The following is a 14,590-nucleotide window of genomic DNA, read 5'->3' on the forward strand; positions in this document are numbered from 1 at the left end:
ACTCCTGTAATCTGCCCTAAGGCTGAGGACAGATTAGTTTTGTGGCTGGATGGGGATTTTGTTAATTTGATTTTTTGCTCTGCTTTACACAGGAAACTGCCCTTTTCCTAGGGCTGCACAGGTCCTTTCAAGTCCTGCAACTCTTGAATTTGTTCCTTGTATTCTCACACTGGAGTGGCAAACAAGAGATCCAGAGATCACTCTGCATCTGATAAAGAACTAAACAAAGCTAAAAGTTCCAAAACAGAGTATTGACACACACCAGTTTGTAACCTATCTTGGGAATGCAAGAAAACTACTTGTTTTCTTTTACAAGTAGTTCCACATAGCCCCTTTTTAATGATCTGCAGAGAGACACAAATCCACTGGTGGTATTAAATTAGAAGTGAAAAACAACAGAGACAACAGATGCATTACAAATGGGAAAGAGAAATTAAAAATAAAGGAAGGAGAAAGGAAATATAACAACATTTGGGAAAAAGAGGAGAGCATTTCAGCGTGGGGAACAAGAAATGTATGCATGGTATCAGGCACAGACTGACCAAGAGAGATCAAAAATGTGCCAAGAGGAACAGGTCAGCAGTAGGAAGGGAAAGACTAACAGTTTTTTTCTTCTCAATGCTGAAGACACCTGCAGATGCAGGACACTGGAAACCCTTTGTGGTGAAGTCCCCATGCAAAGAGCTGTGCTTGTAAAAACCCATGGATACAGCTCCAACCGCCTTTTGTTAAAACAAAGAGCACATGGAAGTATTTAAGAATCACATAATGACTTTTGATAATTCCTAAACAATCACATAACCAAAATACATGCCAATCAAGCTCTCTTCTTCACATGGACAATTGTGTAAGTAAAGGTGATGTCCATTTGAACCTGACACCATCCTATCAAGTTTTGTTTCCATCTGAGAAATCCTTTAAATTACATTCAGAGTAGGTTTAACATCCATTATCACTCTGTTTGATTATTCCACTCCTAAGAGAATGTATTTCAAAATTGTATTTTCCAGTTGAAGATTAAAGAGCTCCTTCTATGCTTCCTACCTTCTTTAACGAAGTAAAATTCCGCTGAGTCTCAAAAGCTAAACATTAATACAGACAGGATTTGCTGTCATTTTAGTAAATGTTAGCAGCAAACATTTAGCATTCCCATTACTTTCCCACCCAAACCTCATCTACTCACGTCAGAAGCAAACTGGATTTCTTATACCCTCATGCTGCCTCGTCTTGTGCTCAGGGATACCTGCCACTGTCGGACCCCAGCTTTTCTGCTGGGCTTCACAAAGTGAAAGCAGGTTGCTGCCTCAGGGCCTAAATAGGGCAGCTTTTCACGCCTGTGATCCACAGGTACCCCGCTGACCTTTTAAGGAGCCTGCTGCCCTCCAGGGAGGCTGCTGGAACAGGGGGAATGCTGCTAGCTCACCGCATGGCACACTTGCAAACGCACATCTGATGCTGTGGTATGTACTTGGCACTGGAAAGCAACATACATTGCTGCAGAGTGCAAGGCAAGATGGGATTCTTTTTACTGCACATCAGCAAGCAGTGGAAGTCCATTTAGGTAGCCTTGCATTTCTTAGAGTCACATCACTTTCCTACTGCAGGCAGTCGCAGCACTTGCCTCTGATTACAGCGTACATCCCCGGAAACAGGGGTGGAAGGGAGGCAGGAGATAAGACAAGTCTCTTAGTAAGGGACAGAGCTGGGCCCTCTCAATCCCACCCTGCAGAGCCACAAACTCCTGGCTCTGCTGCTGGGGAAAAAAGAGGGAAAATCCCACATCCTGGTAAGAATCCAGAGTAAAACTATGCCCTCTGGAACTTGTACGAGGTATGGCATTGCCTAAATCAAGTCTAATTGCCATGCAAGATACGATGAAGAACATCCTTATTCCCCAGACTCTGTCCCAAAGGCTGAGCACTCTTAGAGCTCATAATCTTGTGAACTGAGTCACATTAAATAAGTTGCAGGACTCAGCCTAGGTTTGCCACACTTGCTCCAGTGCACTGCTTTAGAAGGAAGGGAGAGATGCAATCTGAGCCTAAAAACCAAGGTGTGCATTCCCTTCCTCCACTTTCCCCAGCCTTTATACCAAAAGCAGAGCAGGAACTAGGTGACTTACCTGCTGTCAGCACCTTCTGTGTTTTAAAGTTTTCTATCAGGGCACAGAAGAGCCATAATAATGAAGAAGTACATTATCTCACTTTGCATCAGACTTTCCATCTTCCTCTGTGATTTACCATGGCAAAATCTGCTATTTGAGTGATATGGAAAGCGGCAGATGAAGGCTCAAAACCTGTAATGCTGCCTAGAATATGCAGCAAATAGAGTCTAATTAGAAATTAATATTTATGAGCTGTGTTCCTTTAACGTAATTCCTTCTGCCCCAAAGTATCACTAGAGTGTCACTTAGAAGACGAGATGGTTTGAGGTGAAGTCTCTTAGTAGAGAAACAGGGCAGATGCCATGTGGGGAGCAGCAGCCTGGAGGCTGACAAGACCTGGGTCTGCAGAGACGCCGGCCTGCCCGACAGGGGCAGAGGAGCCCACGGACAGGAGGGCTCCAGACATTAAATACCTGCTGGCTGAGAGCCGGTAGAGCTGCAACGACCAAGAGGGGCTGGTCCTCATCAGCCGTGCAGAGCTGCGGGCTCCTTCCCGGCGGAGGCGGACGTGGGCACGTCACGTGCGGCCGTGTCCCCGCAGCCCCGCTTCCTGCGGCCGTGGCCCCTCACCGGTCCCCGTAGCCCCGCTTCCTGCGGCCGTGGCCCCTCGGCCGTGGCCCCGTAGCCCCGCTTCCTGCGGCCGTGGCCCCTCACCGGTCCCCGTAGCCCCGCTTCCTGCGGCCGTGGCCCCTCGGCCGTGTCCCCGCAGCCCCGCTTCCTGCGGCCGTGGCCCCTCACCGGTCCCCGTAGCCCCGCTTCCTGCGGCCGTGGCCCCTCGGCCGTGTCCCCGCAGCCCCGCTTCCTGCGGCCGTGGCCCCTCGGCCGTGTCCCCGCAGCCCCGCTTCCTGCGGCCGTGGCCCCTCGGCCGTGTCCCCGCAGCCCCGCTTCCTGCGGCCGTGGCCCCTCGACCGTGTCCCCGCAGCCCCGCTTCCTGCGGCCGTGGCCCCTCGGCCGTGGCCCCGCAGTCCCGCTTCCTGCGGCCGTGGCCCCTCGGCCGTGGCCCCACAGACCCGCTTCCTGCGGCCGTGGCCCCTCGGCCGTGGCCCCGCAGCCCCGCTTCCTGCGGCGCCCCAGCGGAGGGCAGTGGCTTGGCCAGCGCGGCCACCGCGGCCAGCGGGGAAACGCCGCTGTCTTGGCAGGGCTGACGGGGAGAATGTCCCGGAACAAGATCCCGGCCTTTGCCTGCTGGTTTGTAGAACTAAGTCCTAGAAATGAGTGTCCCCCAAAACGGAGCTTTCATACAAGTGAACGCTTAAAGTAACTGCACCGCAATGTGTATAATGGAGTTGGGAAATAAACACTGGGGAGATATTCAGGATTTGACTGTGTGTCAAAGGAGGCCTTGTCCCATCAGAAGTCAACCGATCACTAAAGCCAGGAGCAAAGCAAACCTGGAGCACCTGCAGAACAGAGAATACCATCGAATGAACAGCTGGAAAAAAGAGAATCATTAGAATTATATCCCTTTTCACCTCCTAGCAATATGTAAACACAATAAGGTCAAACCTAGACAGAACTGTTGAGTGTGTCACAAGTTTTCTCCAAGAACCTGTGTTTTTAATCCAGCATGTGAGATCTTTGCACAAGCTCCACACTCCTGCATACTCCACAGCTCTCCTTGGCTGGGGTGTGGGTCAAACACAAGACCAATTCTTCAGCCAAGATTCATCTCTATGGCAAAAACAATGAACTAAGAATACACTCACTGTGTCAGCAGGTCCTATACATTAGAAGCACTACAAGGGTTAATAATAAAAGAAATGGCAGGATATATTGAGTTTCAATTACAGCTTGTATACCGAAAGTAAGGATCCTTATTCAGGAGTGAGTCCTACTCGATGAAACGCGAATTTTAAGTAAATGCAAATAGCCTACACTGAAAATGTGAAAAATAAACAAAATATCATTTAATTTAATTTGAGTGCCCAAGCAAGTAATTTTCAAGTCTGTTTAATGTTTAGGAAGAAAAAGCCTTAGTTCAGTCTCTGCAAATGGTTTTAGTTACTTCTGTGACTTTCCATCTCTTGAGAATAATCTACTCCTAATAAGGACAATTGCTTAGATTTATTACCCCACTGAGGTCTTGTTAAAGATCTAACAAAAATCCTATTTAAATGAAAAGGACAATAGAATTTAAAGTCAGTGTAGAGTTTAATTAAAACCTGAAACAGAATCAATGTCTTCATGCATTAGAAAAGCAAAAACAGATTTCAAAGCTGTTAAACTACGTGTAATTGGCATAAACTATCCATTGAGCCAAAGTTAAAAAAAAAAGCCAGACTGTCGTATGGAAATTGAAGTCGATTAATAAATAAAAAACCTGATACATGTGCATAGCACCATATTTTTTGCATGCATTTTTTTATTTGCCTAATTTGCTAAGCATATCTTAGAGCAAACATGAAACAAGCTAGCTGTTAAGTTGAACAAATCCAAAAGGGACAAAAAGAGACTGATTGAAATCAATGCATTAACATGAACCAGCATTTAAAAACGTTTCATAATGTTCCCAAAGAGAGCATGTAAACTGCAGCAGTCTCAGTGCAAAACTGCTGTAATCTGTGTTCCCATGTAGTCATTATTCATACATGGGAGTATACAGCTCCTAAGTCGTTTTTCATGCATGAATAGTTTAAAACCCAAAATCACTGACATAAATCCACAAGGGAGACTTCCCTTTTGAAAGTTAACGTCTCAAGAACTCTGGGAAGGAATGTGAAGCCAAATACTCGTCTATGTGCTGACAAAACTTTTCTACGGGGAAGGATCTGCGCGCAGCCCCACTCCGACCGCAGGCACACACAAGCCTTCCCCAGCCCCAGAGCCACCGCCGGCCTCTGGGGTCCCGTTTGCAGAGCCAAACCCAGCAAGGTCGCAGAGCCAAGCCGGGTCTTGCCACCTCTCCCTTCCCCTACCGACATGCAATGGGGACCTCGCACCCAGGGAAGGGAGGTCAGCGCAGCAGCTGCTTTGGGCACGCACTGTCCCTTTCAGGAGAAAATAAATTCTGAGACAAAAACTATCCCATAATCTATTTCTGCATGAAGGAAAAGGGTTTTTTTCTTTCCCTTCCCTCCCACAGGAAGGGTGACGGGCTGGCTGGGCGGGCAGACGCGGATGGGCTCGGTGCAGAGGAGCTGCACACCGAGGCGTTCCACGCAGCAGTGGCTGGAAATGGTGCCCCGGCTCGGCCGCCCGCTCTGACTGGCCCAGCTGTCACCTGGGAGTGACAGAGTAAGAGTCAGGAGGGAACTGCGGTGCTGAAGTGGGTCACACGACTCCCTCGTTTCGAAAAATCCCGAAAGGATGGTACGTCACCTTCCCTCTGCAGCACATCAGTCCCTTGTTAACTATTTAACCAATTTGGTCACAACACACTGCAAGCCCACAGAACTCGCCATCTTACGTAGGCCTCTCCCCATTTAAAATTACAGCCCTTGCCGGTGCTACGGTACAGTCGGCGCCCCAGCTTTTAGCTTGCATTTTTGCTTGGGTGTTCAGTATTTAGGGCTGCTTTTAAGTCCGGAAACACCCGAGCAAGGCCAGCTGCGTGCCCTGCCACCAAGTCCTTGCGGGGCGCGGGTGGGCGGCGGTGGCGGCCGGGTCCCTCCCACGGTCCCTGTCCGCGGGTCTGTGTGTCACCTACCCAGCAGTGCCGAGACGCGAGAGCCCTCTGGACAAGCACCGTGGAACACAACATGGGGTGTCCGCAGCACAAGTTGTGCCATACCTCGGTCTCGCCCTGCGCCTGGTGTCAGCACCGAGGGGCTAAAGCACCCGGAGGGCGGCGCCCCGAGGGCGGCACCCCCCAGCAGTCCCGGGCCGCCCCCGCGCACGGCCGGCGAGGCGATGGGCTCCGTCCCGCACGGCCCGGGGGCTGCAGGGAGCGGGCGCGGAGCCAACGCCCCCGCGCTGTCCCCGGGCCCGGCCCCGCACTGTCCCCCCCCGTGCTGCGCCGGGGGCGCGAAGCTCCCGCGGGTGCGCAGGGAACGAGGGCTGGTTCCACGCACGGTTCCTGCACGGCGGACGGGCGATTCCTCAATGCGCCTCAGGCCGGCGATTGTGAGCGCAGTAACGGAGGGGAAATGTCAGATGTCAGCCTTGTGTGAAAGACACTAAGGCACTTAAGTGTGCGGTGCATCCTGGGGGTTGTATTCCTCAATGACCTTTTTAAAGAAATATGGTCTGAAATCTCTTATCAGGGTCTGCAGGAAAGACACAGCTGTTTACAAATGGTAGCCAGTACTTGGAATTACATTACCCATTCCACTTGGTGACAAAGAACTCCTCATTTCCCATTCGATCCACACAAGGAGTGGAAATGTCAATTTAGTGCTGCTCTATTTTTAGTTCTTTCATTACAGATACAAAGCCTAACATAGTTTCAAGACAATGAGGAATGCTATGAAGCTGGGATGATATCTTGGAGCATCCCAAACCCTTCCAAACACCTCTCTAGCTAACAAGCAGAACTACATATTGGCAAGTTATGACTAAGCTCCAAATAAAAAATACTATTGAAAATATACTAATAGCTGCCAATGACAATTCTAAGCAGGATTTAGGATCTCTGTTTCATTAATGTTACGTAGCTCACTTGCCACATACATGAAACAAAGACTACTTTCTAATACAAGGATGAGTGAAATACAGCCATGGAAGGTAACATTTGAGTCTACTTTGCTCTTTGTACACATGCACTTTCTTCTCGCAATAACAGCACTGCCAAGAGATGAGAGATGGGCTTCTCAAAAGATAATTCACATAACAACCTTACAGAACAACTGGCCTGGTACAACAGCTGAATGTCATGGGACAAGAGTGGAGCTCCACAGCATCAACAAGCTTTTCTGACAGAACACAGATTTACACTCAGTGACTATTTTCATCACTGATTATGTTTCCACGTCTTCACAAGCACATTCCAGTCATACTTCCAAAAGTATTTGGCCAGTCAGCACATCCTTGTATAGCAGTAGACAAAATGGCATTTGCATAAAGTGTGCCTGCAGGGGAGAAAAGGCAAAATACAGGCATGAAGGTGAGGCAAATGTTACTGGAATGGGAGGACAGAATTGTTCTTTAAATCATAACAAGTCTGATCTGTTGGACAGCTAGAATTAATAAAAAAGCTTGAAAATTAATGTTTCCATTGTGTCACTGCAGGGCAAATCTTTCCAGTCCTCCTTCCAATCTGAAATGGTTCACAGAGGTGCCACAGACACCTGCTGTAGGAAACTTACATTTCTCCTGTCATTTCTAAAGCTTGCTCTGTCCTACAACCAAAATCCCAGCTCCTCCATAATACTGCCTACAAGATCTCAGATTTCTCTTCTCTACCCAACTTGGGAGCATCAGGTATCTTCACCCCAGAGCACTGCTCAGTTCCTCTTAGAGGAGATGTCTGCCCCTTCCAGAACACAGGAGGCAAATGGATGCCCTCCATATAGCTTTCCTCACCTGCAAAAGTTGCAGCAACAGAGTATAACAGTACTTCTGCAGTGAGCTCAATGTTCACCATCCACACAGGAAGGGGAAGTACAGGAACATCACAAACAACTGAGAAGAGACTTGGGTTTTGCTTGGAGACAATCCTTTTTATATGCAAAGACTGTAGAAAGTCATATTTTCTTGAGCACAGTTGATTTTAAAAAGCAGGAGGTATTTTTTTGCTCAAAATTCAAAGAGGCACTTAAATGCACTAAGCATAAACTTGCTTTTAGCATTTTATTAAGCAAGCTGCTTCTCCTGTCACAATGACTGGTCCTATCTTACTGTCACCTTTTCCCAGTCACTAATGCTGCATGAACATGCAGTTATACCCATCTACTAAAACAAAATGCAACAAAGCCTTTACCCAACTTTGGATCTGCTTAAACTGACAGTAAAGTCACAAGTTACATTAGGAACTATTTTTAAGTATTCTCAAGAAAATACAATTAGATACCAAAACTAGAAAAAAGAATCACAGCAGGTTCTAAACAAGTGTTCAGACAAGAACTTAAAATAACACCTTATTTCTTTTCAGGTCACCATTTGTTTTGCACTACATTTAAATATTCTACCATGTCTCTAGGCAGTGTAAGACAGTCATTCTGCAGCAAAACTTCTGCCGAAGTAGGCTCTGGTGGTGGAGTGCATTTAGAAATGATGGCCAGATGATGGCACAGTAAACGTCCTTCTTTTGACAGGCTGTACATGTCTATTAGAAATATTCCTTGTTCCATATGCATGTGGAGGATTAGACACATACACTCCTCACAGAGAACAACTACTTCCTGGAACACGTCAGCAGAGTATTTACTGCCAAATCCAGAAGGAGTTTGTGATTCTTACATCGTCCCCATTAATGAGAAAAATGTCACTATACAAAAGCTCTCTCTTTTTTCCCCCTTTCTTTTCAAATCCTTCAAACAGCTGATAACTAGCTTTTATAGACTGGAGAGTCAGATGGAATTCTGAACCTATTATTTTACTAAAACCCCAGGGGTCAACTTATCACCCGAAAACCATTTTACATGGACAATTTGACTTTCATGTGGAGTGTCAGAACATACCCTAGATGGAAATCTGAAATAAATTATGTGGAATAGTGCCTTCTTTGTGCTGAAATTTATCAGTCCCACACTACAATAATTTTGAAAATTGTATCCCTTAAGCTACAGTGCTGAGATATTATTAACTGTTGAACTGAAAGAGCAGGTCTGATTGGCTACTATAAAGTCTATGGACAGAGACTAATTTCTATTGAACCACATGCTTATCTGAAGCTGTGTTCCACCACTGCAAGCTGCCAACTTTATTTCCTTCCAGAATACACTGCCCATCTTTTTACCATCATCCTCAGTATGCACTGTCACTTCAGCAAATCCATTCCAGGAGCTAAGAATGTATCTAAGCTTCTGCTAATACGGTTTCTGAGACAATCACACCCAGGAGACAGGGAGGGAGATCCATCCACTTGTACCTCTTATCTTCCTAACACAGGTTATTTTCCTCACTAAGCAAGCCTCCAGTCTCTGACATGCATCTCTGGGATGTATCACAAGATAAGCATATCTATTTCATGGCCAACACTTTCTTTATCACTTTTGCTGCCATACTTAGGAAATAAAATTATTTGATAATGTACTGATGCTTTGGTCAATGCACCTTTTACATCTGTTAGTACAATTTTTAGAAATCAAACTGACCTCATAGCCTACAATCTTTATATAATTGAGAATATACTGAAAATGATGAATGATACAGCTGCCGGGTGACTATTCTTTGAGTGAAAATTCCCAACTAGACAGAAAAACCTTCTCCAGGCATAACACATAAGGCACAAGGAGAGACTTCTGGGATAAAAGAAGTGTATTTCCTACACCCAGGAACCTAACAAGTCTGGAATAAAACAGCTAAAATATTCACACCAGGAAAAATAGTAATACATCGTACTGCCTTATTTTCATTCAGATAATTTAATAGCCTTTATAAACTGAAAGAAATTGCTAAAAAGTAGGTTCTGATTTGCACATCCAAGTTTCTAGATAACACTACTTTCACTTTTTCTTTACTAGACAGTGTCAAGCTCTCCATGGGGCATTCAAAACTAATGACCATTCACTGTGACAAATCAATCTCTCTAAGCAGAGAACCTATTGCTTCCAGCAATGGCATTCAGCTCACTAAGACCTTTGCCAGGCAGGAATTTGAAAACCAAGGCATGGCAGGTCTCTTCCAAACCTTTTAATGCCTGTCTGTCCAACATCTTTCTTTTATTTTAGGATGGATCTAAGAAGCAGCAGGAGCCTGTCAGTAAGTGGACATTTATCCCAAATGAGTGGCTTGGCTGCTTAAAGAAACACCATCAAAGGTATTGGCAAAGCAGGATATAAGAACCTGTGAAAATATACAGAGTTCAATGGCAAGGTTGGCTGTATAATACAGATTAAAGCATAAAAAAAAAAAAGAGTAATATTTCTGTGTCTATTTTCATTACATCCTACCATTAAAGTGACTGGAGCAATTTGGCAGCCTTTTTCTGTCTCACTCAAACAACAGGAATTCTCTCACATCACAAATTCACAGTACTGGAGATAAGGAAAAGTGCCAAGTTGGGAGTTTTCCACTTGTACTGATGAATATTCTGAGTACTTTTAAATTCTTAAACTGATGAGATAAATGTTTTGGAATCTATTTCTCTAAATTATAGCTTAATAAGATCAAAAGAAGAAATCCATAATTTCAAAGGATAAAGCCTGAATCTAGCCGGAAGTGTGATCAGGTATCAACATGCAGCAGCTTAAAACAAGTTATGCAAGCTGACCTTAATATGTGTGAATATCAGGTTTCCACTGAAGAAATATGTATTTTTCAATATATTTTTCTGAGCAGAAATCATGTCATGTCATTTATATGCAAATCAGACTATATTCTGCAGAAGCCATGGGAATTATTTGCACTTAATAAAGCCTCATAAATAGGTTTTGCCTCTAAGTGGGTGGGGGAACAGCAAATACATCATAGCCATTTACAGTTACAAACGTCTTTTTATTTTGAAAGCTATAGGCATCCTTTAATAATAAGTTTCACAGTTACAAAAGAAACAGTGCTTCCTTTATATAAACAAAATATCCTTACAGCCTTCAAAACGTTTTGCCTTATTCCCTATGCTCAGCTATCTAAAATATAGAAATTACCATCTAGCCCCAGTCAAAAAAAACGTGCTGGTTCCATGCAGTGTATATTAAATACAGGAAGACATTTCTTGTTTTTTATCTAGGCAATTTTTTTATATCTGAAAGGATATATACCTTCTTCATGTGAAGTATGTCCACCCAGTATCATCCATTGCATTTCTGCAAAATGTGTTAACATTTTTACATACCACCAACTAGATGTGCCCCTCAAGTCCTGGCACATGGAAATAATCCATTTAAAAAGCACAAGAGGACAGACTCGACCACTCAAAGCACATTCCCCAAAGCGTAGTGTTTCAGTGTGGTAGGTAGCACACTAAAGCAAACTGGGAACCAACTCTCCCTAACTGGTATAAACAGTCTGAACTGAGACTCCTGTTAAGGGCAGGACTGCAAGTCAACAGTAGCACATCTTTTCCAGTCTCTTCACAACCAGAGGGAAGAGCAACAGTGATAAGTTTTGCCTAGAGACAGACTGATAACAAAAAGGGCCCCAAGGGCCCCTTGTGCTTACAGAGGTGCACTCCTTACCCCAGCCCACTCCATATGAAACGCCCATCGCGGCACATGGAGACCAGGACTTACAACACTGGGAGAAAGTGAAGGCTTAAACGGCTACAGTTAATTGTCACACAGACTTCAAGACCAAATACAGAAGCATTTCAGTCAAGCTGAAATGAATCACTGAAAGCACTGTATGTGCCTCAGTTAATTCTCATGGAAGTCCTCCAAAAATTCAGTGTGTTAGTAGCCCTCTGCAGGAAGAGACATCTACCCTGATTAGTACCTTTTCTATTTCCTTATTGAGCAAAGGAGCTTGGAAAAAACCCAGGCATCCACAGATCTCATTTTAGAGGTATAATTAAAGATTCTGGCAGTAAAAACAATTGACATGATACGACTCTTTTGCTCATCTGCATAACATGCAGACAAAGTGACATAAAGAGCTAATGCAAGACACCCTTTCTTTCAGAAGAGGTACCATCAATACTGTCATAATGATGTATCATTTGTGCTCTGCAAAATGACTAATTTCAAATATTTTGTGTATATTGGTTTCATACAATGACTTCTGTTCATTCTTTATCATTATACTGACTGCCTTTAAGAGCACCAACTTTTATACATCACATAACTATTCTGTGAAGGAATATATAAATAAAAATATACCCAAATAACAAGAGTCTGACTCGTTGCAACTGCTCTTATTTTGACAATTACTGTAATGTTTAACTCATTAAAATCTTCAAATACAGGAATAAAAGCTATATAATTAAAATGTGCTCAAGACATGCACTACACAATGAAAATTATGTTACAATACATTTGCAGTATTCTGTATGCTGTAACTTACCTTATACACAAATATGTCTGGCAACATGTTTAAACACTATACTTATTTTCCCACTACTTTTGAAGATTATAGGTTTTGAGTGCATATTGCATTTTCTTCAGGCACAGATATGGTTGACCTTAGTTTATATTTTGAAATCAATATGTGTGATAGGACAAGGAAGCACATAAGGAAGTTGAAGTTAAATTAAAAGCAGGTATAAGCATGTATTTTATTATGGAGAATCACACAACTAAGATAGTAAAACCTGACTTCTCATCACATTGAATTTTCTTTCACTACTCCATTATAGAAAACAGTATTTTTATAATGTAAATTTTGTAGAATCATCCCCAGACTAAAGTCTGTGGCATCCTGCTGTATCCCCAAAGAATTACTTACACAATCCCACTGATCGAAACTCAAGCCACTCATTTAATGTTTCAGCTCTATGCAGAATTAAAATAAGGATCAGTTTAGACTTTAACAATTTTTTAATTTACTTTAGTCTGTATTTTACTCATTGTTAGTAGCTTAGTGAAAATGTTTGATGATATCCCGTTGAATTTGTTCTTTTTAGCATTTGGTTAGCACCTGAAACAAAGCACAGTCATCTCTTGTCCTTATATTCACCTTAGGGAAATCAGATCCTTACGTGGATAAAGGAATTCAGTGTCTCACATGCACAAGCACAACAATATTCAGTGAGCCTGTCTGTGAAATTACATCCCACCACCTTCCCCACGTCACTCTCATCACAGGTAATTTGGAGAGTCCCACCAGAGAGCGTTCCACCAATATCTTCTGACAGTGTCTGCCTCTTTCTAGTGACTAGGCAGGGAGTCCAGGAGAACTAGGTTTATCTCTTCATGGGATTCAATTAAACAACGGCAATTACAGCTCTCCAACTTACCTTCTGGGGTGTCACCTGGGGTTTTTGTCTCCTGATCATTTATATGAAGCATCTTTTGAGAAACACCACTGTATCTGCCTAGGAGCCACCTGTTTCCCATGGAAGTCAGAAGATGGTGATGTGCAGGAGATAATATCTGCATTCTTAAATCTTATCCTGACACAGAACTGGAATGTGTACATGACTAGGACTGCTGGGTTAAATGTAGCAGTAGTACAGTAATTCTGAGTTACATCAGCTTGGAAGCTTAATTTTAAAAAAATCTGACAAAAAGAGATCTGACATACTAATAACTTTGAGATGTAATAAAATACTTGAGGTGTAGAAAAGTGAGTTAAGCTTGGGCCTGCTGACATTTGCATAGTCAAAAGCATACTGAGGGGTGAGTATTGAGGCTGCTTAGATTAGGCCATTCTTTCATGCACAGGAAGAGTTATATTAAGTCAAAAGCGTAAGGAAACACTGGAGTCAAGCAAAATGTTACTAGTTGAGAAAATTACAACCTGGTAGTGGAGAAAAACATGACTGCATTTAGTTGCACCACAAACAATGTTGAAAGAACAGACAACTAATGTTCCATATGTGATTGTAACATTTTAATTCCTCACATTTTAAATAATTAACAGTAAAAATTAACGTTCTCTTGGATTTTAGGCAATATCATATATTCTACTAACTGTTGAAATTGCAAAGTCTACTATTCAAGCACTAAAGCTACAAGAAAATATCCAAATCCAATGCCTGGTGCCTAAATCTGTATTAGGTCACATGAATGTCCATTTTATGAACCTGGGTATGAAACTGAACAACCAAGAGTATTTTAGAGTACTTTTACAGACATTTAACAACTGGTTTGCTGAGAATCTGGAAACATATCTGCTGAAGTTGCACTTTTTTATTAACACATTCATAGCACTGTCAAAAGGAATATCTAGAATCTAGAATAAACTATCATCCAATCACTTCTATTTATAAAGCTAATTATTTTATAGAATCAGCACTATGAAAAATTCAGCTTTAGAGAAACTGAAAGTAAAACCCCCAAAAAATTACAAAATTTCCAAGGAAAGAGTATTTCATTCACTTAAAGATTACATGAGAAGCAGGACAGGTTACTATAAACACTTAATCCTTTACTTTCTCTAATGGGATTTTCTGTTATCTATACAAGTACCCTCAAATTATGAACAAATTTCAATATTTTTCTTTATTTCAATATATTTCTTTATATTTCTCCTTTGACAAATTTCAATATTTTTCTTTATAATCTGAAAACAGCAAGGTCAACAAAAATACTTTAATACTTGTAAAACGAGATGTTATTTCTTATATTCTATAAATTCTACAACAAAACTGCCATTATATATTCTATGCAGCAATCCAGCTGTTAATAAATAGGTTTTCAACAGGAATCAAATCTCTTGACTGAAACCTTCACTATAAAATTGGCTGTAAGCTCTTTCCCCAGCACTTACAATGTATTTTGTTTACACATT

General features: G+C 42.8%; 1 protein-coding gene across 3 annotated transcripts in view; it reads right to left on the reverse strand.

Annotated features, from left to right (window-relative positions):
- Positions 1–5,952, reverse strand: part of ZNF644 (zinc finger protein 644) — a 76,977-nt gene extending 71,025 nt beyond the window's left edge. Inside the window, exon 1 of one of the 3 annotated variants that reach the window (XM_050977786.1) lies at positions 5,811–5,952. The gene's annotated coding sequence lies outside the window, so the exon portion shown is untranslated. Of the gene's footprint in view, positions 1–2,122; positions 2,275–2,577; positions 2,708–5,810 lie in introns of those variants that run through there. The other 2 variants (XM_050977784.1, XM_050977785.1) reach the window with 2 other exon arrangements.
- Between the last annotated feature and the right edge of the window lie 8,638 nt (positions 5,953–14,590).

The sequence above is a fragment of the Serinus canaria genome, chromosome 8, assembly GCF_022539315.1.
Source record: "Serinus canaria isolate serCan28SL12 chromosome 8, serCan2020, whole genome shotgun sequence".
Taxonomy (NCBI): Eukaryota; Metazoa; Chordata; class Aves; order Passeriformes; family Fringillidae; genus Serinus; species Serinus canaria.